The sequence below is a fragment of the Peromyscus maniculatus genome, chromosome 3 (assembly GCF_049852395.1).
Source record: "Peromyscus maniculatus bairdii isolate BWxNUB_F1_BW_parent chromosome 3, HU_Pman_BW_mat_3.1, whole genome shotgun sequence".
NCBI lineage: Eukaryota > Metazoa > Chordata > Mammalia > Rodentia > Cricetidae > Peromyscus > Peromyscus maniculatus.
In genome coordinates this window covers 156,650,952-156,675,478 of record NC_134854.1, presented here as the reverse complement: position 1 = coordinate 156,675,478, position 24,527 = coordinate 156,650,952, and the positions used below count along the sequence as shown (strand labels likewise).

The 24,527-nt window shown below is 43.2% G+C and overlaps 1 protein-coding gene and 1 non-coding gene across 2 annotated transcripts in view; one reads left to right on the top strand and one right to left on the bottom strand.

Annotated features, from left to right (window-relative positions):
* Grin2b (glutamate ionotropic receptor NMDA type subunit 2B) overlaps window positions 1-24,527 on the top strand; it is a 668,532-nt gene that overhangs the window by 106,565 nt on the left and 537,440 nt on the right. The window lies entirely within an intron of this gene.
* Window positions 15,969-16,157, bottom strand: LOC121828458 (U2 spliceosomal RNA). Its single transcript, XR_006070922.1, has one exon. It is a non-coding gene; the product is annotated as a U2 spliceosomal RNA (small nuclear RNA).

The following is a 24,527-nucleotide window of genomic DNA, read 5'->3' as shown; positions in this document are numbered from 1 at the left end:
GGCTTCTCTCCAGGTTCCACCAAGCCCCACAGTCCCACAATCCACGCATAAAATAATCACTCAGATGCTTATATTACTTATAAACTGTATGGCCATGGCAGGCTTCTTGCTAACTGTTCTTTTTTTTTTTTTTTTTTTTTTTTTTTTTTCTTTTTTTTTTTTTTTTTTTTTTTTTTTTTTCATTTTTATTATTTTATAACACCATTCAGTTCAACATAATAGCCACAGAAACCCCTGTTCTCCCCCTCTCGCCCACCCCTCCCCCCAGCCCACCCCCCATTCCCACCTCCTCCAGATCAAGGTCTCCCCCGAGGACCGGGGTTGACCTGGTAGACTCGGTCCAGGCAGGTCCATTCCCCCCTCCCAGACCGAGCCAAGTGTCCCTGCATAAGTCCCAGGATTCAAACAGCCAACTCATGCAACGAGCCCAGGACCTGGCACCAATGCACAGCTGCCTCCCAAACAGATCAAGCCAACTGACTGTCTCACCCGTTCAGGTGGCCTGATCCAGTTGGGGGCCCCTCAGCCTTTGGTTCATAGATCCTGTGCTTCCATTCATTTGGTTATTTGTCCCGGTGCTTTATCCAACCTTGGCTTCAACAATTCTCGCTCATATAAATCCTCTTCTTACTCACTAATTAGACTCCCAGTGCTCCACCAGGGGACCAGCCGTGGATGTCTGCCTTCAGATTCCTCAGTCCTTGGATGGGGTTTATGGCACCACTATTTGGGTGTCTGGCCATCCCATCACCAGAGTAGGTCAGTTCCTGCCGTCTCGCGACCATTGCCAGCAGTCTTTTGAGGGGGTATCTTTGTGGATCTTCGTGGGCCTCCCTAGCTCTCTGCTTCCTCCCCTTCTCACCTTCTCATGTGGTCTTCTTTTACCATGGTCTCCTATTCCTTGTTCTCCCTCTCTTTTCTTGATCCAGCTAGGATCTCCCACTCTTTCCCTCGACTGTCGCCCTTCATTGTTCCCACTCATGACCAGGCTATTCATGTAGATCTTGTCCATTTCTCCGTGTCTTTTTTTGGGGTCCCATTTTCCAGGTAGCCTCACTGGTGATGTGAGTAGCAGTCTAGTCATCCTTGTTCCACATCTAGCATCTTCCTATGAGTGAGTACATACCATATTTGTCTTTCTGAGTCTGGGTTACCTCACTCAGGATGATTTTTTCTAGATCCATCCATTTGCCTGCAAACCGTGTGATGTCGTTGTTTTTCTCTGCTGAGTAGTATTCCATTGTGTATATGTGCCACAATTTATTTATCCATTCTTCAGTTGAAGGGCATCTAGGTTGTTTCCAGGTTTTGGCTATTACAAACAATGCTGATATGAACATAGCTGAGCAAGTGCTCTTGTGGTATGATTGAGCATTTCTTGGGTATATGCCCAGGAGTGGTATAGCTGGATCTTGGGGGAGATTGATTCCCAATTTTCTAAGAAAGCGCCATATTGATTTCCAAAGTGGTTGTACAAGCTTGCATTCCCACCAGCAGTGGAGGAGAGTTCCCCTAGTTCCACATCCTCTCCAGCATAAAGTGTCTTCAGTGTTTTTGATCTTAGCCACTCTGACAGGTGTAAGGTGGTATCTCAGAGTTGTCTTGATTTGCATTTCCCTGATGATTAGGGAAGTCGAGCAATTCCTTAAATGTCTTTCAGCCATTTGGAATTCCTCTGTTGAGAATTCTCTGTTTAGTTCTAAAGCCCATTTCTCAATTGGACTGTTGGTCCTTTTGATGTCTAATTTCTTGAGTTCCTTATATATTCTGGATATCAGTCCTCTGTCAGATGTGGGGTTGGTGAAGATCTTTTCCCATTCTGTAAGCTGTCGCTTTGCCTTGTTGACCGTATCCTTTGCTCTACAAAAGCTTCTCAGTTTCAAGAGGTCCCATTGATTGATTGTTTGTCTCAGTGTCTGCGCTACTGGTGTTATATTTAGGAAGTGATCTCCTATGCCAAGGCGTTCAAGACTATTTCCTACTTTTTCTTCTAGCAGGTTCAGAGTAGCTGGATTTATGTTGAGGTCTTTGATCCACTTGGACTTAAGTTTTGTGCACGGTGACAGATATGGATCTATTTGCAGCCTTCTACACGCTGATATCCAGTTATGCCAGCACCATTTGTTGAAGATGCTTTCTTTTTTCCATTGTACACTTTTGGCTTCTTTGTCAAAAATTATATGTCCATAGGTGTGTGGGTTAATGTCAGGGTCTTCAATTCGATTCCATTGGTCCACATGTCGGTTTTTATGCCAATACCAGGCTGTTTTTATTACTGTAGCTCTATAGTAGAGCTTGAAGTCGGGGATTGTGATGCCTCCAGAAGTTGTTTTATTGTACAGGTTTCTTTTAGCTATCCTGGGTTTTTTGTTTTTCCATATGAAGTTGAGTATTGTTCTTTCCAGATCTGTGAAGAAATGTGTTGGTATTTTGATGGGGATTGCATTGAATCTGTAAATTGCTTTTGGTAAGATTGCCATTTTTACTATGTTAACCCTGCCTATCCATGAGCATGGAAGATCTTTCCATTTTCTGAGATCTTCTTCAATTTCTTTTTTCAGGGACTTAAAGTTCTTGTCATATAGGTCCTTCACTTGCTTGGTTAGTGTTACCCCAAGGTATTTTATGTCATTTTTGGCTATTGTAAAGGGTGATGTATCTCTAATTGCCTTCTCAGCTTCTTTGTCCATTGTATATAGGAGGGCTACTGATTTTTTTGAGTTGATCTTGTATCCTGCTATGTTGCTGAAGGTGTTTATAAGCTTTATCAATTCCTGGGTGGAATCTTTGGGGTCACTCAAGTATACTATCATGTCGTCTGCAAATAGGGAAAGCTTGACTTCTTCCTTTCCAATTTGAATCCCCTTAATCTCCTTATGTTGTCTTATTGCTCTGGCTAGAACTTCAAGTACTATATTGAATAAGTATGGGGAGAGTGGACAGCCTTGTCTCGTTCCTGATTTTAGTGGAATTGCTTTGAGTTTCTCTCCATTTAATTTGATGTTGGCTGTTGGTTTGCTATATATTGCCTTTATTATGTTTAGGTATGTTCCCTGTATTCCTGATCGCTCCAAGACTTTTATCATGAAGGGGTGTTGGATTTTGTCAAATGCCTTTTCTGCATCTAGTGAGACGATCATGTGGTTTTTTTCTTTGAGTTTGTTTATATGGTGTATTACATTGATGGACTTTCGTATGTTGAACCACCCTTGCATCCCTGGGATGAAGCCTACTTGATCATGGTGGATAATTGTTCTGATGTGTTCTTGGAGTCTGTTTGCCAGTATTTTATTGAGTATTTTTGCATCAATGTTCATGAGGGAGATCGGTCTGTAGTTCTCTTTCTTTGTTGCATCCTTGTTTGGTTTAGGAATCAGGGTAATTGTAGCCTCATAGAAGGAGTTGGGTAATGTTCCTTCTGTTTCTATTATGTGGAACAATTTAGAGAGTATTGGTATTAACTCTTCTTTGAAGATCTGGTAGAATTCTGCGCTGAAACCATCTGGTCCTGGGCTTTTTTTGGTTGGGAGACCTTTAATGACTGTTTCTATTTCCTTAGGGGTTATTGGACTATTTAAATAGTTTATCTGGTCTTGATTAAACTTAGGTATGTGGTATCTATCCAGAAAAATGTCCATTTCTTTTAGGTTTTCCAGTTTTGTGGAGTAGAGGTTTTTGAAATATGACCTTATAATTCTCTGGATTTCCTCAATGTCTGTTGTTATGTCCCCCTTTTCATTTCTGATTTTGTTGATTTGGATTCTCTCTCTCTGTCTTTTGGTTAGTTTGGATAAGGGCTTGTCTATCTTGTTGATTTTCTCAAAGAACCAACTCTTTGTTTCATTAATTTTTTGTATTATTCTCTTAGTTTCTAATTTATTAATTTCACCTCTCACTTTGATAATTTCCTGGCGTCTATTCTTCCTGGGAGACTTTGCTTCTTCTTGTTCTAGAGCTTTCAGATGTGCTGTTAATTCACTAGTGTGCGATTTCTCCAACTTCTTTATGTGGGCATTTAGTGCTATGAATTTCCCTCTTAGCACTGCTTTCATAGTGTCCCATAAGTTTGGGTATGTGGTGTCTTCATTTTCATTGATCTCTAGGAAGTCTTTAATTTCTTTCTTTATTTCTTCCTTAACCCATTGGTGATTCAGTTGAGCATTATTCAGTTTCCATGAGGCTGTAGGTTTTCTGTAGTTTTTGTTGTTGTTGAAATCTAGCTTTAAACCATGGTGATCTGATAGAGCACAGGAGGTTATTCTGATTGTTTTGTATCTGTTGAGATTTGCTTTGTGGCCAAGTATGTGGTCGATTTTAGAGAAAGTTCCATGGGGTGCTGAGAAGAAAGTATATTCTTTCTTGTTAGGATGGAATGTTCTGTAGATATCTATTAGGTCCAATTGGGTCATGACATCGGTTAAGTCCTTTATTTCTCTGTTAAGTTTCGATTTGGGAGATCTGTCCAGTGGTGAAAGTGGGGTGTTGAGATCTCCCACTATTAATGTGTGGGGTTTTATATGTGGTTTAAGCTTTAGTAATGTTTCTTTTACATATGTGGGTGCCCTTATGTTTGGGGCATATATGTTCAGAATTGAAACTTCATCTTGGTCGATCTTTCCTGTGACGAGGATGTAATGTCCTTCTTGATCTCTTTTGATTGATTTTAGTTTGAAGTCTATTTTGTTGGATATCAGGATGGCTACCCCTGCTTGTTTCTTAAGACCATTTGATTGAAAAGACTTTTCCCAGCCTTTTATTCTTAGGTAGTGTCTATCTTTGAATTTGAGATGTGTTTCTTGTATGCAGCAGAAGGATGGGTCCTGCTTTCGTATCCATTCTGCAAGTCTATGTCTTTTTATAGGTGAATTAAGTCCGTTGATATTAAGGGATATTAATGACCAGTGATTCTTCATTTCTGTTATTTTTGGTGGTAGTGTGTGTGTACTTCTCTTCTTTGGGGTTTACTGTTGTGGCTTTATCTATTGCCTGTGTTTTCAAGTGTGTATCTGACTTCCCTCGGTTGGAATTTTCCTTCTAGTGCTTTCTGTAGGGCTGGGTTTGTGGATAGGTATTGTTTAAATCTGGCTTTGTCTTCGAATGTCTTGTTCCTTCCGTCTATGATGATTGAAAGTTTTGCTGGGTATATTAGTCTTGGCTGACATCCATGGTCTCTTAGTATCTGCATTACATCTGTCCAGGTCCTTCTGGCTTTCAAAGTCTCCATTGAGAAATCGGGTGTTATTCTGATGGGTTTACCTTTATAGGTCACTTGGCCTTTTTCCTTGGCTGCTCTTAATATTCTTTCTTTATTCTGTACATTTAGTTGTTTAATTATTATGTGTCGAGGGGACTTTTTTTGGGGGTCTAGTCTGTTTGGTGTTCTATAGGCTTCTTGTATCTTCATAGGCATTTCCTTCTTTAAGTTGGGAAAGTTTTCTTCTATAATTTTGTTGAATATATTTTCTGTGCCTTTGAGTTGGTATTCTTCACCTTCTTCTATCCCTATAATTCGTAAGTTTGGTCTTTTTATGGTGTCCCAGATTTCTTGGACATTTTGGTTCATGACTTTGTTGGCTTTAGTGTTTCCTTCGACTGATGGAACTATTTCTTCTACTGTATCTTCAATGCCAGAAATCCTCTCTTCCATCTCTTGCATTCTGTTGGTTATACTTGCATCCGAAGTTCCTGATCTTTTACTCAGGTTTTCTATTTCCAGCATTCCCTCTGTTTGTGTCTTTTTCATTTTTTCAAATTCCCTTTTCAGATCTTGGACTGTTTCCTTTGTTTGTTTCATTGCTTTTTCATGATTTTCTTTCAGTGCTTTATTGTTTTCTTCCAGGATTTTAATGTTTTCTTCCAGGACTTTATTGTTTTCTTGGAGGGCTTTATTGTTTTCTTCTAATTTGTTTGCCCTTTCCTCTAGTTGTTTACAGCGTTCTTCCAATTTTCTTGTCTTTTCCTCTACACAAGCCTCTACCTTCTTCATGAAGTTACTCATAAGGCTACTTTCTTCTGCTTCTTCCAATTTTTGGTGTTCAGGTCTAGATGTTGGAGGCGAGCTAGGTTCTGGTGATGCTGTATTGCTCTTCATTTTGCTGTATGTATTTCTGCTTTGACGTCTGCCCATCTCCTTGTGATTCCTTCTTGGTCTTATCAGTGGACTTGTTTCACAAAGAGCTGACAGACTCAGGAAGACTCTCTCTCTTGTCCAAAAGGGAGTTCTCTTGTCCAACTCTTTGGTCCAGAAGGGAAGTCAGGGGCAAGCTCTGGTCCAGAATGGCAGTCGGGGACAGGCTGGGAGCTGGGGGCCGGTCTCTAAGTCTCAGGAAGTGGGTGGGGTCTTGGGCAGATGGGCGTGGGGGCAGGGCGCGGAGACTGCAGGGGCTGCCGGGGGCTTGGAAATGGGGATCCCTCCCGGTGGGGCTAGAAGGGGAGCTGCCCGGTGGCCAGAACCTGGTGCCAAGTTGGGCAGGCCTCTCAGGAGTGGCTGGTGGCCAGGGATGGGGTCCTGGCTGGACCCAGGCACTCACCTCTGGTCCAGAAGGGAAGTCGTCAGGGGCAGGCTGGGAGCTGGGGGCCGGTCTCTAAGTCTCAGGAAGTGGGTGGGGTCTTGGGCAGATGGGCGTGGGGGCAGGGCGCGGAGACTGCAGGGGCTGCCAGGGGCTTGGAAATGGGGATCCCTCCCGGTGGGGCTAGAAGGGGAGCTGCCCGGTGGCCAGAACCCGGCGCCGAGCTGGGCAGGCCTCTCAGGAGTGGCTGGTGGCCAGGAATGGGGTCCGGGTTGGACCCGGGTACTCACCTCTGGTCAAGAAGGGAAGTCGTCGGGGGCAGGCTGGGAGCTGGGGGCCGGTCTCTAAGTCTCAGGAAGTGGGTGGGGTCTTGGCAGATGGGCGTGGGGGCAGGGCGCGGAGACTGCAGGGGCTGCCGGGGGCTTGGAAATGGGGATCCCTCCCGGTGGGGCTAGAAGGGGAGCTGCCCAGTGGCCAGAACCCGGCGCCAAGCTGGGCAGGTCCTCCCGGGGTGGCAGGTGGCCAGGGATGGGGTCCGGGCTGGACCCAGGCACTCACCTCTGGTCCAGAAGGGAAGTTGTCGGGGGCAGGCTGGGAGCTGGGGGCCGGTCTCTAAGTCTCAGGAAGTGGGTGGGGTCTTGGGCAGATGGGCGTGGGGGCAGGGCGCGGAGACTGCAGGGGCTGCCAGGGGCTTGGAAATGGGGATCCCTCCCGGTGGGGCTAGAAGGGGAGCTGCCCGGTGGCCAGAACCCGGCGCCGAGCTGGGCAGGCCTCTCAGGAGTGGCTGGTGGCCAGGAATGGGGTCCGGGTTGGACCCGGGTACTCACCTCTGGTCAAGAAGGGAAGTCGTCGGGGGCAGGCTGGGAGCTGGGGGCCGGTCTCTAAGTCTCAGGAAGTGGGTGGGGTCTTGGCAGATGGGCGTGGGGGCAGGGCGCGGAGACTGCAGGGGCTGCCGGGGGCTTGGAAATGGGGATCCCTCCCGGTGGGGCTAGAAGGGGAGCTGCCCAGTGGCCAGAACCCGGCGCCAAGCTGGGCAGGTCCTCCCGGGGTGGCAGGTGGCCAGGGATGGGGTCCGGGCTGGACCCAGGCACTCACCGCTGGTCCAGAAGGGAAGTTGTCGGGGGCAGGCTGGGAGCTGGGGGCCGGTCTCTAAGTCTCAGGAAGTGGGTGGGGTCTTGGGCAGATGGGCGTGGGGGCAGGGCGCGGAGACTGCAGGGGCTGCCAGGGGCTTGGAAATGGGGATCCCTCCCGGTGGGGCTAGAAGGGGAGCTGCCCGGTGGCCAGAACCTGGTGCCAAGTTGGGCAGGCCTCTCAGGAGTGGCTGGTGGCCAGGGATGGGGTCCTGGCTGGACCCAGGCACTCACCTCTGGTCCAGAAGGGAAGTCGTCAGGGGCAGGCTGGGAGCTGGGGGCCGGTCTCTAAGTCTCAGGAAGTGGGTGGGGTCTTGGGCAGATGGGCGTAGGGGCAGGGCGCGGAGACTGCAGGGGCTGCCAGGGGCTTGGAAATGGGGATCCCTCCCGGTGGGGCTAGAAGGGGAGCTGCCCGGTGGCCAGAACCCGGCGCCGAGCTGGGCAGGCCTCTCAGGAGTGGCTGGTGGCCAGGAATGGGGTCCGGGTTGGACCCGGGTACTCACCTCTGGTCAAGAAGGGACTAACTGTTCTTATATCTTAAATTAACCCATTTTTATAAATCTATACCTTGCCATGTGGCTGGTGGCTTACCAGTGTCTTTACATGCTGCTTGTCCTGGCGGTGGCTGCAGTGTCTCTCCCTCCTTCTTCCTGTTTCCCCAATTCTCCTCTCTCTTTGTCCCGCCTATACTTCCTGTCCGGTCACTGGCCATCAGTGTTTTATTTATATAGAGTGATATCCACAGCACTTCCCCTTTTCCTTTTTTTTTAAAAGGAAGGTTTTAACTTTATTTTTTTTTTTTTTTTTTTTTTTTTTTTTTGGTTTTTCGAGACAGGGTTTCTCTGTGTAGCTTTGCGCCTTTCCTGGAACTCACTTGGTAGTCCAGGCTGGCCTCGAACTCACAGAGATCCGCCTGGCTCTGCCTCCCGAGTGCTGGGATTAAAGGCGTGCGCCACCACCGCCCGGCTTGGTTTTAACTTTAACATGGTAAAATTACATATAACAAAACAATTATCGAGCAAGAATTACAGTTACAATATTAAAGATGTCCTATCTATCTTATATTTGTGAGTGTAAGGTTTTATATCTAACTTATCTTTTATCATAACTGAGGAAATTACAACTATTTAGTCTTTAACCACATCAAAGACCTGAGAAGGAACATAATGGTACCTGAGAAATGGTAGATGGATGCAAGCAACTTTCGGGAATCTTGCAAGAGTAGACCAAGACAGCTGGCAGCCTGGACAGTCACCTAATGTTTCTCAGCATTGTTGGTGCATTCAAATTGGCTACAGTCCTAGAGTATCTGACAGACCATTTTCAGAAGCAGGAATTCTGAGAGACCATCTTACCCTGTCTTGGCAGAATACAGTGGTTGCTTTCCTTGTGTCCCACTTGTCCAGAAAGGACAGCATTGCATTTGTACTGTCAGCCATCAAGGCAAGGGCAGTTCTTTGCCCAGTAGGCCATTTTGTGCCAAAAAGACAAACTTCCAAATGGAAATGTCTTAGAAGCCCAACATTCTCTCGGGATCAAATTGGTGCAGCCAGGAGCAATTGTGTCTCACATCAACAGAATTCTAAGTTATTTAAATGCCATATTCTCTAGGTCTATGAAGTGTTTGAAGATTACCTATCTATCTGAAATATATCTATGTATACCTAGAAGACTTAACTAACATGGCTACAATTATGATTATCATAGATGACTAATTATTAATCTATTTCTTAATTATCCATTACAATTTTAAATGAGTTACATAAACATAATACCTCAAATAAGAATAGAAATATATATATATATATATATATACACAGTATAACAAAATTAACTTCAAGTTTGTATCAATAAACTAAAATTTATACCAATGTAAAACATTTTAAACAAGTTGTTCTTTAAAAGTAGGTTCATTAATCTACCCTTTTATCTTATCATCTCTATATCCTATATATCTATATCATATCCCCTTTTCTTTTTTAGAAAGAGATTGCATTTATAATCAACTTGTTTTAAACAAAAATATTGGTTTTTGTCTGGCCCACACCAAAAGGCTCTTTTGATTTGGGACAGAAGAATCTCAACCATTTTTTTTTTTTAAAATATGTCTGGGTTTAGAGGGGGAGTGAGCCAATTCCACCTCTAAAGCCAGCTTGGTATATTTGGGAATTTGGGCGTAGCATCTCTTACTACTTCCTGCTGGAGGGGGGGGGTGCTGTATCTTATAGGGACGCAAAGAAAATTTTAGGCCTATGGGGTAGTCCGTGAGGCTGTATTGTGTGAACCAGTTGCCTTGAAACCATTCTGGATGTTAGATCATCTGGGCCATGGAGACATGGAGACCTTTCAGGGGGTCTTGGCTGGTGAAACCTGATGTATCTTAATCTGGAACAAATCCATAGCCTCTGGCTTTCTGTGGAAACAAAAGTAGAACCTCTTTTCCAAAGTAACATATCCTTATATCCAAATTTTGAAGTCAAGGTACCTTTAAAATTTACATTTTGGCATAACTGAACAGCTTTTACAATCAAATGTTTTTCTTTAGTTATGAATATCAAAGACAACATAATCCAGATTTTCTGTGTGATAGCCATCTTTACGTGGCTTATTACCTTTAGTGTTTTTTTAAACATTTTATTTTTAGATACTATTTGTTTATATAATGGTATATATATATTTTTTTCTGTACCTGATATCCGCCACAGGTACAGCTTCCGGAAAGAGTCTGGATCTATGCAGCAGTGTCTTGAATGAGGGAATTGCCATCATTGGCTGTCGTTTCATTATAAAGCCCTTTCAAGCTTATTAGACTAAACAACTGCATTTAGCTTCCAATTCTGTGGGTTGGCACTGGGAATAGTGACCAGCTGGCTGGTTATCCTGGTCTCAACTGGTCTCCTTTGTCTCTCTGGTCAGAAGATAGCTTGGCTGAACATGGCTAGCCAGGTCAGGACGGAAGTGAAACCAATCAGGCACTGGGACATCAAAAAAGCTTTGTGTTTAGAAAGCTCCCTCCGAGAGTGAGGATGAAGGGGAGCAAAGCTTGCAAGACTGCTCTGTGGATTTGAGCAGAAAATCTTTAGGGCTTAACGAAAGCATCAGCAACTGGTAAGTTAAGGAAGGGCCGTGACTCGACTGCATTAATAAAGGCATTTATGTGATCCAGGACCACACTGTATATTCCATTGCCAGACTTCTGTAATGTCCTGTAATCCTCTGAATTCCCCTAATTGTCCTGATAGCAGCACTTTAAAAATAACAAGCCACCTCTTTTGTATAGCGTCTGTGTAATCTATGGTATTCAGCAGTTACGAATAATGCTTCTGTCAATATTTTTGTGCATGTATTTTGGTATGTACATTTGCATTCCCCTTGGCTATCCACATACCTAAGAATGGAATTGCTACATCAAATAGCTGCTCTGTGCTTCATTGTGTAGATTCTGCTAAGTTCTTTTTCTCAGCAGTTGCAGTGGTTTGGGTATGATAAAGACTCACTTTGAGGATTGAGTTGCACCCAGTTGGAGGCACTATTGATTGGCGATTTGGTCCACAGTTAGGAGGTGGGGGCTGAGTCTTTGAATGGTAAATCTTGCCCCGGTTCCTTCCTATTTATTCTCTGTGTTTCCTGCTGTTGGAAGGTGAATGACCTGCTCTGCCATATGCTCTCTTCACCATGATTTAGGCGAAGGCCCACAGAAATCAGTATGTTCAGCAGACCCTGGAGCTGAGCCGTTGGGACAGTGAGCCAAACAAAGCTGTCCACTCCTGAAGTGGCTTTGGTCAGGGGTTCTATGAGAGAGCTGTAAGCCTAGCCAGCACAGCCACTGTGCCAATTCACAGTCCCTCAGCGGCTTCATGACCATGACATTATGTGGAATGACCAGACTTAACCCCACCTATCTTGGTGGAGACATAGGAGGACCTCATAGATATAATGTACATTTTACAGACCATTTATCTTTGAATTCACCGTTAACCACAAGTTTCTTTTTTCTTCTTCTCACAATCCTAACATGCTAAACATTCCTCTTTATACTCAAAGGTAAGGGTGGCCATTACCACTTATTAAGGAAGCCTCACCCCTAGACAGGGTTTCTTTGTGTAGACCTGGCTGTCCTGAAACTAGCTCTATAGACCAGGCTGGCTGAAAATTCAGAGATTTGTAGCTCTTGTTTTCCTGCCTTGTCCACAGTCAGGACAAATCTTTGTCACCTGCCAGTCCCACAGCCGCTCAGATCCAACTGAGTAAACACAGAGACTTATATTGCTTACAAACTGTATGGCAGGCTTCTTGCTAACTGTTCTTATAGCTTAAATTAATCCATTTCCATAAATCTATACCTTGCCACATGGTTCGTGGCTTACTGGCATCTTCACATGCTGTTTGTCATGGCAGTGGCTGGCAGTCTCTCCTTCTGCCTTCCTGTTCTTTCTTTTCTCCTCTCTGTTAGTCCCGCCTATACTTCCTGCCTGGCCACTGGCCAATCAGTGTTTTATTTATTAACCAATCAGAGCATTTGACATACAGACCATCCCATAGCATCTGCCTGCCTCTGTCTCCTGAGTGCGATTAAAAGCTTATACCACCACTACCTGGCAAAGGTTTGCTGTGGGATGTTCTGTATGCTGTGAATGTGTTGCTCTGATTAGTTGACAAGCCAGAACTGAGAAAAGGTACCAAGCCATGTGGCTAAACATAAATAAGAATTATGGGTTAATTTAAGTGTTGGAGCTAGTCAGTAATAAGCTTGAGCTAATGGCCAAGTAGTTATAATTAATATAAGCTTCTGAGTGATTATTTTATAAGCAGCGGTGGGACACAGGAAAGCTTCCAACTACAAAGATTCTCTTTGCAACAGATGGAGATCACTACAGAAAATGACAACCAATTAAAATGCAGAGTTGTGAAGTCCAGTCTCAATGGATACATCTACAACCAATCAAAATGCAGAGTCGTGAAACCCAGTCCCAACTGATACATTTACAAATACTCTGTAGCTAAGGCTGGGGGAACACATGGAAGAGAGGATGGGACGGTTATGAGAGCCAGAAAACCAGGGGGTTTGTGGCGAGATTGTGTAATCAGAAGCTACAGCACTGAAGTCTCACCTGTGTGACTGTCTAAGTGTGTGCTGAACAAGGACAACAGTGGACATGTCAAAGTGTTCTGGGAAAGGCACACCAAGCCTCAATCCTACACAAAGAACCACAGGCAACTGAGGCAAGCTGGGAGCGGGAAAGGTGGTCCTCTCCAGGGAAAAGCTCAGTATTTGGTTATCCAATACCCAATGGTCAGCCCTGAAAACATACACACAAGTAATAGTATACAGGCTGAGCAGGGTATATCTAGGTATATAAGAGTTTGTGCATGCACGTGGTGTGTGTGTGTGTGTGTGTGTGTGTGTGTGTGTGTGTGTGTGTGTAATAACAATTAGTGAAAAAGATACCATGAATTTGAAAGAGAGCAAGGAGAGTTACGTGGGAAGGTTTGTAGGGAGAAAAGGGAGGGAAGAAATATAATTGCATTATAATGGTCACTCTAATATGTGATACCCTATTGCTGTTTTCTTTAGATCTTTCCCTTTCACTCTCAGCCAACCTTCCTCTTTCCCTCCCCTCCCTTTCCCCCTCCCTCCCTCCATTCCTCCCTCCCTCCCTCCCTCCCTCTTTTCCTCCCTTCCTTTGTTCCTTCCTTCTTGCAGGATCATTCACTATGTAGCCTAGACTGGCCTTGAACTCTTGATTCTCCAGCTTCAGCCCCTCAGGAGCTGGGTTTACAGGTGTGCACTACCATGTTTAGCTCTCCTGGCTCATTTGAGAAACAGAACTTCTGACTTTTAGTATAGCACAGCACAGCAGGTTGCTGTTTCTTCAATACTATTATGGTTTTTCCAGTTTGGCAAGAAGATTTGAGCTTTGCATTCTGAAAAGCTGTATGTGAGCATAGTATTGCTCTCCCCAGATAAAGGGCTGTGCATCTCATCCAGAATTTTCTCATGCCACCCAGTCAGGAGTTTACCTGATTTGTTTCTCTGTTTTCTCTTGGGCTCTGGTGCGCACTGCTCTGTTTGTAACATGCTCTATCCTACAGAAGGTTCCATGTGCACTTAAGATTACACATTCTGACTCTGATGTTGTTTGGAAGTTTGTGTATCCTGGATCTATAAGTGCCCTGTATCTGCTCTGGTTTACTTAGCTATTATTGAGCCCGGGGAGCTGAAATTCCTGCTAATACTATATTGTTAAATATTTCTGTCTTAAGTTCTAAAGTTATGTCAAGGTGGAGAGTACACACAGACACAGACATACACAGACACACACACATACACAGACACAGGCATACACAGACACACACACAATGCCTATTTTTATCCCTTTATTTCATCAACTTCTTCAAAATTAAATCTCTAATTAGGTTAATTTCTTTTTTTTCTTTTATTTATTCTTCCATAAAATACTTCTCTCATACAACACACACACACACACACACACACACACACACACACACACACACACACTCACACTTCTTGCTCTGTAACCCTGGCTAGCCTAGTACTTACTATGAAGTCCCACTGACCCTGAACCCTTGGCATTTTTTCTGTCTTAGTTTCTAGAGTGACAGGATTATAGGTCCTCACCTCATGTCTGGCTTATTTCAACGTTTTTTTTTTTTTTAATTTAAATTAAATTTTTTGCTTATTTTGTGTGCATAGGTGTTTTGACTACATGTACGTCTACTACACACTGCATGTGTACTCTGGGACTGGAGTTACAGCCCGGCGTGAGCCACCATGAGGGGCTGGGGACTGAAGAACAGTCCCTGCTCTCAGCCACCCAGCTGTTACTCTGCACTGGGTACATACGTAGTTGTCATTGTTTTGTCTTGATGGTTTGATAGTTTTGTCACTATAAAGAGTTCTTAATGTCTTCTGGAAGTCTTTTTTTTTTTTTTTTTTCCCGAGACAGGGTTTCTCTGTGTACCTTTGCGCCTTTCCTGGATCTCGCTCTGTAGACCAGGCTGGCCTTGAACTCACAGAGATCCGCCTGCCTCTGCCTCCCGAGTGCTGGGATTAAAGGCGTGAGCCACCACTGCCCGGCTCTGGAAGTCTTTACCTTGGACTTGAAGTCTGTCTTGTCTGACAGAAAGATGGCCACCCTGCTCTCATTTGGTTGCCATTTGCATGGAATATTTTTCCTTCTATCTTTTCTTTCAACCCAAGCTGTCCCGAAATCGAAAGTGAGTCTCTTGTACGCACTGTGTAATCGAATCTGTTTTTGATTGATTTAGCCGCTCTGTATGTCTTTTGTTTGAGGAGCATAATCCTATCACGTTTAAAGTGATTATTGACAAGGGGGCCCCCTGTTGTCCTCAGAGCTGTTTTCTGTCTGTCGCATGGTTCTTGTGTCCGGTCTCTCAATGTTGTGACTTTCTTCCAGTGTATTTGTATTGATATGCTTGGTGTCCTTTTCCTTTTTTTTTTTTTTTTTTTTTTTTGGTTTTTTCGAGACAGGGTTTCTCTGTGTAGCTTTGCGCCTTTCCTGGAACTCACTTGGTAGCCCAGGCTGGCCTCGAACTCACAGAGATCCGCCTGGCTCTGCCTCCCGAGTGCTGGGATTAAAGGCGTGCGCCACCACCGCCCGGCGTCCTTTTCCTTTTGTATGACATCTACAGCTGTCTTCACTGTGGTTGCCACTGGGCTGCCATAGAGTAACATATAGAGGTCACAGTGCATTCTAAGAGGGTAACAGCTTCACTATCGTGTGCGATTGCACATATCCCGCCCCCCCATTGCCACTGATCTCCATTTATATCTGCTTATATTACCTATCCACTAATGTAATTTGTTTAATTCTTTTAGCACGTTTGTCTTTTAACTTTTATAGTCGAATTAAAAGTGATTTCCTTACCTCTATTATGACAGTGCAGCACTCTTTTAAACATTTCCAGTTACATGTGGAGGGCCAGAGGACAGCTTGGGAGTTGGTCTCCCACCTTCCCCCACGTGGATCCTGGGCACTGAACTCAGGTTGACAGGTGTGGCAGGAAGCTCCTTCACCTGCTGAACCGTGTCGAGGGCCCACAGTAGTACAGCACTCTTCATGTTTTCTCCCACCAGGGAGTGCTCCACTTTCTTACTGGATTGTTTTGTTATTTAATTCTGTTTTATTTCAACCGGAAGACGCTCTTCAGCATTCCTTATAAGTAGGATTGGTGGGGATGAAGCACCTCATCTTGGCTTTAGTGCTCTCTTTCATTCTTTTGAAAGTCAGTAAAGTTTTTTTTTTCTTATATCTTTAATACTGCTTTAAGCTATTAGTCTTCCCCTAGAGTATGCATCATCCCTGGAGGTTCTGCAGTATCAGGTCAAGGGGTATAGTGGACGAAACCAGTTTCTGTTCTATTGATTAACTCTAAAAATCATTTCATATGTTGTCTTTGGCTAGAGGACCCAACCAATGTTAAACTGATGAGATCAGACTTGTTCTGGCTCTTAGTCAGAAGGCTAGGAAGTGATGAGGATGCTCTTGGATTTCTGATCCTCTTGGCGTGGTTTCCCAGATGCTGCTGGAGGCACTCTCCCAACACTACAGGTACACACCACCAAACTCATCTTTTTTTCCGTTTTCCTTTTGATTTATTCTTCTCTCACACAATACATCCCCACCACATTCTCCCCTCCCCGCCTTCCTCCCAGTTCCCCCCACCTCACCTTTTCCCAAGATCCACTGCTCCTCTGTTTGTTCCCCTTCAGAAAAGAGCAGGCCTCCCAGGGATAGCAACTGAATGGCATAACAAGATGCAATAAAGCCCATCTTACAAAAAACTTCAAAATCTTTTAGCTGGTTTGAATGTATCATTTTGCTTTCTTGTAGCTTGTACATTTTCTGCTAAAAAGTAAAATTTATTTATAGTCCAATAGAGATTCCCTTGTTTGTGACAGTTACTTCTTACCTGGCCCCCTCGTCTCTGCCTCTGACCCCACCCTGAGATTGCACTGTGCAGCCCAACGCTGGCCTAGAACTCACCAGATAGGCTGGGCTGGCCTAAAACTCACTATATAGCCTGGGCTGGCCTAGAACTCACCATATGCGTAAGTGATTTATAGGTCCACATTAGAGAGGAACTGCTGTTCTGGGCCCACTGATTCCAATGCCGATCTCATCTAGGAGCGCACACACCCCAAACAGTGTTTAACAACCATCTGCTATCCCGTGACCTGCTCAAGTTAATGCATTGTTAACTATCACCATGCTGTGTTTGTACATTTGTTTTTCTTCTTTCTTGAGCCTTTATTCTTGAATTTTTCCTGTTATCAATTCAATGACTTCTCTGTAAGTTATTTGGGTTTTCTAGATATGTATCATATTATCAACAAATTTTATTTTTTCTCAACCTTTATAAGTTTTATTTTATTGTATTTAATGTGTATGTATGGACTTGCATGTTTCAGGGCACATGGGTGGAGGTCAGAGGACAACTTGCAGTTGATTCTCTCCCTCCCACACCTGTGTCCTGGGGATTTTGCACTCAGGCTGTCAGTCTTGGGCATATTTCCTCATGTACCATTATGGGTAAGGCTTGTTTCCCCAAATACTGGTGCAGTTCACTAACAGTTTTAAATGCATTACCATAAAGTGTTTTAAAAATATTACTTGATTGAATTTTTATATCTTGATGGTATATTATAGCTTGACGTTTTTATTATTAATTTTGTTTGCACATCATTTCTATTTTTGTCTTAATTAGTTTTTCTTTTTCAGTAATCACCTTTTTGAGATCATGTTAGCATACCACAAAATTTATATGTCATAAAATTGTAAAATGTGTGAGTCAATGTTTAATATAATCAGAGTTGAGCAGCCAGCACCAATATTTAATTTCATGACTTTAAAAAATGTTTCTCATACATTTTCTAACTGTGTGTATGTATGTATGCATGTGTGTGTATGTATGTATGTGTGTGTATGTATGTATGTGTGTATGTATGTATGTATGCATGTGTGTGTATGTATGTATGCATGTGTGTGTATGTATGTATGTATGTGTATGTGCATGTTAGTGCAAGCTCCTGTGAAGGCCAGAAGAGGTCTAGATCCACTGCAAGATCATTATTCATTCTTAGCAACCACTGCGCCGTCTGTCCAGCCATATCAGGACTTTTTTGTTAGCCTAGCAGAGACTCCCTGTTTGCATCTAGGACCCTGCCCGCCCCTTGACTTAGCCCTAGGCCGGTGTGTTGCTTTCCCCGAGTTTGTTCATTCTGGATGTTTCATCTAAATTGATTAATGCAAAGGGTGGCCTTTTATGCCCCCATTCTTTCTGCCGTCAGCGTCTCACATTGTCGAGTGATCCATCAAAAGGACACTGAGAATTCTGCTTTCCCATTAGTCATGGACATATGCTGGGACTTTCCACAGTTTTTGAACTTTGCACTACTATGAACATTCATATGCAAGTGTTTGTGCTCACGTATACTGTAATTCGTCTTTGTCTTCTTCTTCTTTTTTTATGTATATACCTAGGGTAGAGTTGCTGGGCCATATGCCACCCCGAGGTTTAATGGTATGAACTGTTTTGCCAAATAGAAACCTATGGCCAGCGTGATTTGAAGGTCATGGTTTCCCACAAACCTTATATCTTAGCCATCCTGCTAGATGTGAAGTTTATTTATTTATTTATTTATTTATTTATTTTTGTAGTTTTCATTGCTCTTTCCCAATAACCGATGGTGCTGGGCGTCTTTTTATGTGCTTACTGGCAAACTTACTGTTTTTGGAGAAACTCTTTTCCATATCAAGAACTTAGAAGTTATTTGTCTTTTTATAAGGTATAAAGACTCCTTAAGCATTCTGGATTCAAGCCTCTTACCACATGCATTATTTATAAACATTCACTTCATTGTGTTGGTTTTCTCTTCTGTTTGTTGATGCCTTTGAAACACAAATGCTCCCATGATGACATCTCATCCGTTTGTCTTGTCTTCTGCCTGTTCTGATTTCGGTATTCTACCTAGGACGTCACCAGCTGACGTGTGATCATGAAATTTACTCAAATTTTAAATGTTATAGCTGTAGCTATTGTAGGTAGAACCATGATCCATTTTGAGTAAATTTTTGCATATGGTGTGAGGGAGGGGCTCAGATTCATTTTTTTGCATATGGACGGCTAACTCACTTGTTGAAAAGAATATTCACTTGAATTTTCCTGACATTTCCTGTGAATCAACCTATCATAAATGCAAGGGTTGATCCCTGGTCTTTTGATGCTATTTTATTGATCTAGATGTCATCTTTAAGGATTGATCCTTTGCCTTTACCAATCTTACACATGTAATATGATTTCTTTATTTTTATTGTTTGGTGCTCATAAGCACCTTAAATTTGTGACTTCATGTTTTTAATCCTTAGGAAAATTGCTTTCAATGTGTTTTCATATTACTGCTTTTACCTAATTGAGTATGGTTAAACAATGTCATTATAATTAAGTCATTTTTTGAATAGGACTAAAAATCACACACAGAGACACACATGCACATACACACACATGCATACATGCACACACATACCCTCACATGCATGTGTGTGTGTATATATATATGTATATATATGCATTACACACACATACACATATATGTATACACAAATGCATGTGCATACACATAATGTAGATAATTTAGAGAACGTTCTTTTGCTTTTCAGTGCAATTTAAGGCAGTATCTAGACAGTATTCAGTTGCACATATGTGGTTTGTTTAAATCGCTCTTTATTGATGAGGAGCTATAATTCCTGTTTTTGGAGTGCATGTCTCCCTGCGTTGTCTTTTCTGCTTCTTGGTCACTCATGCCCATCTTCTCTAAGTGCAAATACAAAAGCGGTAAAAACTCCCTCAGAATAATTTACTCTTTCTCCTCGGTTTTGCAACCCCCTCCTTTGGCAGTTGTTATCACCGATTGTGAGCTTTGCTTTGTCTGTCTATATATTTTTCTTCCCAATGTGAACCTCTTATGATCAAGGGTCACGCCTGAGTTATTTTTGTCTGCCAGTTGCCTAGTGAGATTTTTTAAACCAGTAAACACTCAATAAAGACTGAATAAATAAATAAGCCTTTCCCCCAAGAGATCTCTGTCTGCTTGTCCTCCATGCTCTGCGCATTAATTGTATCAATTACTTTAAGTGTTCCATTGCTGATTGCTGAAACTGGGCACAGACCTCAGACCATTTATAACCACACAGCAGTTTTATTGCAAGCGAGAATACAGGGTGACAGTGTCCAGAGAAGGATACATATATTTAAATAATCCAGAGATTTCATGTTCAGGTTTCTGTCCTTTCCCGGCTGGGTCAAATAAGACACACTTTGTCTCAGGCTCTGGAGCCGTAGTCATTGTGTCTGGAAAGCTCCTTAATACCAGGAGGTTCAGAGGCTGCATGTCCTACTCAGGGTTTCTGTTGCTGTGAAGAAACTTCATGACCAAAAGCAAGTTGGGGAGGAAAGGGTTTATTTGGCTTACTCTTCCACATCACAGTCCATCATTGGAGGAAGTTGGGACAGGAACTCAAACAGGGCAGGAACCTAGAAGCAGGAGCTGGTGCAGAAGCCATGAAGAAGTGCTGATTACTGGCTTTCTCCACATGGTTTGCTCAGCTTGCTTTCTCTTTTTCTTTATTTTCTTTCTTTCTTTCTTTTTTTTTTCAAGACAGGGTTTTCACTGTGTAGCCCTAGCTGTCCTGGAACTCACTGTGTAGACCAGGATAGCCTCAAACTCACAGAGATCTGCCTGCCTCTGCTTTCCAAGAGTTGGGATTAAAAGTGTGCACCACCACCACCACTGGCCTCAGCCTGCTTTCTTACAGAACTCAGGACCACCAGCCCAGGGACAGCATTACCCACAAATGGTCTGGGCCCTCCCACATCAATCAGTAATTACAAAAGTGTTCTACAGACTTACATACAGCCCATTTTTATGGAGGCATTTTCTTATATTTTTGGTTGTGAGCCTAGCCTTTAACGGCTGAGCCATCTTTCCAGCCCCAGAGGCATTTTCTTAATTGAGGCTCCTTCCTTTCAGATGACTTTAACTTGTGTCAAGTTGACATAAAACTGTAGCTAGAAGTGTTCCTGGTCTCGCTTGGCACCAAGGTCCCACAGCCATTTATAAAATTCCTGTGTCCCACCTGGTCCTGCAACTGCTTAGGCCCAAGTAAACACACAGAGGCTAATATTAATTACAAATTGCATGGCCATGGCCTATGGCTCAAGCCTCTTGCTAGCTAGCTCTTATATCTCAAACTAACCCATTTCTATTAATCTGTAAGTTGCCATGTGGCCATGGCTTACTGGTCTGCTGGCATGTTGTTCCTTTGGTGGCGTCTGGTGTCTGCTTTTCTCTCCTTTCTCTTCCTGTCTATCTGTTTGGATTTTCCACCTGCCTCTAAGCTGCCTTGCCACAGGCCAAACAGCTTTATTTATCAACCAATCAGAGCAACATATTTTCACAGCATACAGAAAGACATTCTCCCATCATAAAACTGTCTAGTGCACTGCCCCAAGACCTTGTTACTTACAAGGAACTAGCCATACATTAGAGTCATGTGATCAAGCGTAACTGTCAAGTTGCCTGGCTCTTCTAAAATTAAGTTCAGGTTACACATATCATGGATTCCACTCCATGGATTTAGCTAACTGTAGATGGACATTATTTGAAAAAAATAAAAACAGTACATCTCTACTGAGCATATGCAGACTTCTCTTGCCATTATACACTAACTTCAGCATCTAAAGAGAATTTAAAGTATACAGAAAATAAGGTATGTACATCAGTGAATTAGCATTGAGAGTCCAGAAATAAACCCCTGTATCTATGGTGAATCGATGTCACACTATATATAAATAAATACTTTGTCATTTTATATATGAGCAACCCAAGATTCTGGTTTCAGTGGAAGAACTTAGAACCCAACTGTCAAAGACACCAAGGAAGCCATAAATCCAATTATTTTTATTTTTAAATGCTGACAGGCTGATCCATTATGGCCACAAACAACTCATAGACTCATGGCTATAGCCTCATTCACTTTTAGTTGATATAATGTGGGACATAGGTCACTATCAAGTATCAGGAAGATTTGGAGATGAGCACTTTGACACAGTTAAGATGATTTTCAGACACCGAGAGAAATGTGATATTGGGATAGCTCCTTTCGCTTTGAGAGCATCACATACCCTTTTGGTCCTTGACCTGTAAAGCATCAGTGTTTAGCTAAACCAAACCCAAATTTCCTTGTGAGGAAATCCAGCTGAACTTCAAAATGTATTATCTAGTCAATGGCTACTTATTCTCAAAATTGTGGATATTCACTTAGACAATCTAACTAGATGTTAAGTATCTCAAAACAATGTCAGAATGAAGAGGAAGTAATAACTTGACCAAAGTTTGGGTACCACTGAAGATCTTAAGTTAGAGTGACAGTTCCTCTTCCCTCATTTCAGTTCTCAGCTAAGAACTCTCAGGAGAGTCTTCTTTTGTCTGAGGCTTGCTTCCTGACTCCTTTAAGATTTATTTACTTACTTGTATTTGTGTGTGTATGAGTCTATGTGCACCACTTGCTTGCAGGTGCCTGGAAAGGCCAGCAGAAGCTATAGGATCCCCAGAACTGGAGTCACAGAACTGGAGCCACAGAAGGTTGAGAATTGCCTAGTGCAGGAGCTGGGAACTCAACCCCAGGTTTTCTGCAAGACTAGTAAACACTCTTTACTGTTGAGCCATCTCTCTGGACCCAAAGACTTACTTTTTTAAAGCTGTAATATTTGTGCTCATTTTAATGCAAATACTAAAGGGAGTGTCCATCTTATTTCCTCTGGAGAAAAACCTTTATCTCCTTCAAGGCTTTTTCACTTTATGTACTTTATGCTGTTATACATTTCCCTTTACTCCATCGTGCATACTTTCTGATATATAGTAGGTATTAAGTAGTTGTTTACTAAACAACTTAAGGGATGTGTGGTAGTCGTCATGCCACATAAAGCTAAGATCTTTCCTACTACTGAATTTCCTACTTTGTCTTCCAAGCTGTTAAACATGGTTGGAGGACATGATCCTACTGGACTGATATGATGCATTCCAAATTCATGCCATTAAATCCAGCTGGGCCTTCATGCAACTGAGCAGCCTGTTTTTAACGAGATCTTGTTGCTTTCCTAGAACATTCACAGCCCCAGTTTATTCCACGTACTTTAACTCATCACAGCCCTGGTCCACACTACCTTGTCTTATCCTCAGCAGCTAAGCTGGTGAAAAATGTCTCACTGCTTGACTGTTCCTCACTAGGTACTTCTGCATGACCAGGTCTAGGGATATGTCTCATTTTGGCCTTCTGATTGGAAACCTCCCCATCTTTGACTATCTGTTACTGTCCCCTTCCAACCTGGCTCAACACCCATTAAATACAGAACACTGATTTGCTGGTAAGTAAAGGTTACCTGTTCTGGTTATTGCCCATGACAAACCACCCCAAAGTTTATTGGTGTAGACCAGCAACCATTATCTGTGAGTCAGGAATTCAGGAAGGGCACAGCGAGTGTGAGTTACCACTTGTACTATAAGATACTCTCCTATAGCCGGGCGGTGGTGGCGCACGCCTTTAATCCCAGCACTCGGGAGGCAGAGCCAGGTGGATCTCTGTGAGTTCGAGGCCAGCCTGGACTACCAAGTGAGCTCCAGGAAAGGCGCAAAGCTACGCAGAGAAACCCTGTCTCGAAAAAACCAAAAAAAAAAAAAAAAAAAAAGATACTCTCCCATTGCTGTGACAAAATCCCTGACCATAAAGCCCTTAAGGAAAGGAAGGTTTATTCTGACTTGCAGTTTGAGGGTTACAGTCCACCATGTTGGGGAAGGTGTGGTAACAGGAATGAAGTGGCTGGTTATATTGTGTGCAATAAAGATTAACCATCACATTTTTGCCCCGTGATATCCATGCGTTTATTTGGAAAGACAAGGAAGATCACGTGCATGTCTGATACACATGATAGGAAAAATAAAGGCAAGCCTAGAAGCCTTCACACGGCTCCTGCCTATGGATTGGCCTACTCACAGCATGAAAGACTCAAAGCCTTTGGAAGTCTTCAATGGTGGGGGTTTATGGCTTTGTGTGTAAGTGTTCCAGTGAATAAAGGGAAGTTGTCTTTCTTCCTTTAAATTAAAAATACATTTTTATCTAGGTGGTGGTGCATGCCTTTATTTCTAGCACTTGGGAGGCAGAGGCAGGCAGATCTCTGTGAGTTTGAGGCCAGCCTGGTCTACAGAGTGAGTTCCAGGACAGCCAAGGCTACACAAACAAAACTTGTCTCGAAAAACAAAAAAACAAAACAAAACCAGAACTACACACACACACACACACAAACACACACACAGACACAGACACATACACACAGACACACACAGACACACACACCAACACACACCAACACACACAGACACAAACACACACAGACACACAGACACACACACACACACAGGCACACAGACACACAGACACACAGACACATATTATATTTAGAGTTATTTATTTCATGTGCCTGTTTTGTTTTTGCATCACGTGTGTGTGGTGTCCATGGAGGTCAGCAGAGGGCATCAGACCCAGTGGAACTGGAGTTGTGGATGGTTGTGAGCCACCATGCGGGTGCTGGGACACAAGCTCGCAGGTGTTCTCACCTGCTGAGCCATCTCAGCAGCCCGCTGTCCTGCCCGTTAGACACTATCTTCTCCCAGACTCTGTATCTGCTGCCCAGTGCTGCTTGAAAGGGCAAAGAATTCCACTCGTATTCAAGGGAAAAGGGCCAGAGCCCTTATATTTCCAAGTTAGAGTAGAAAATCAAATTGTAAGAA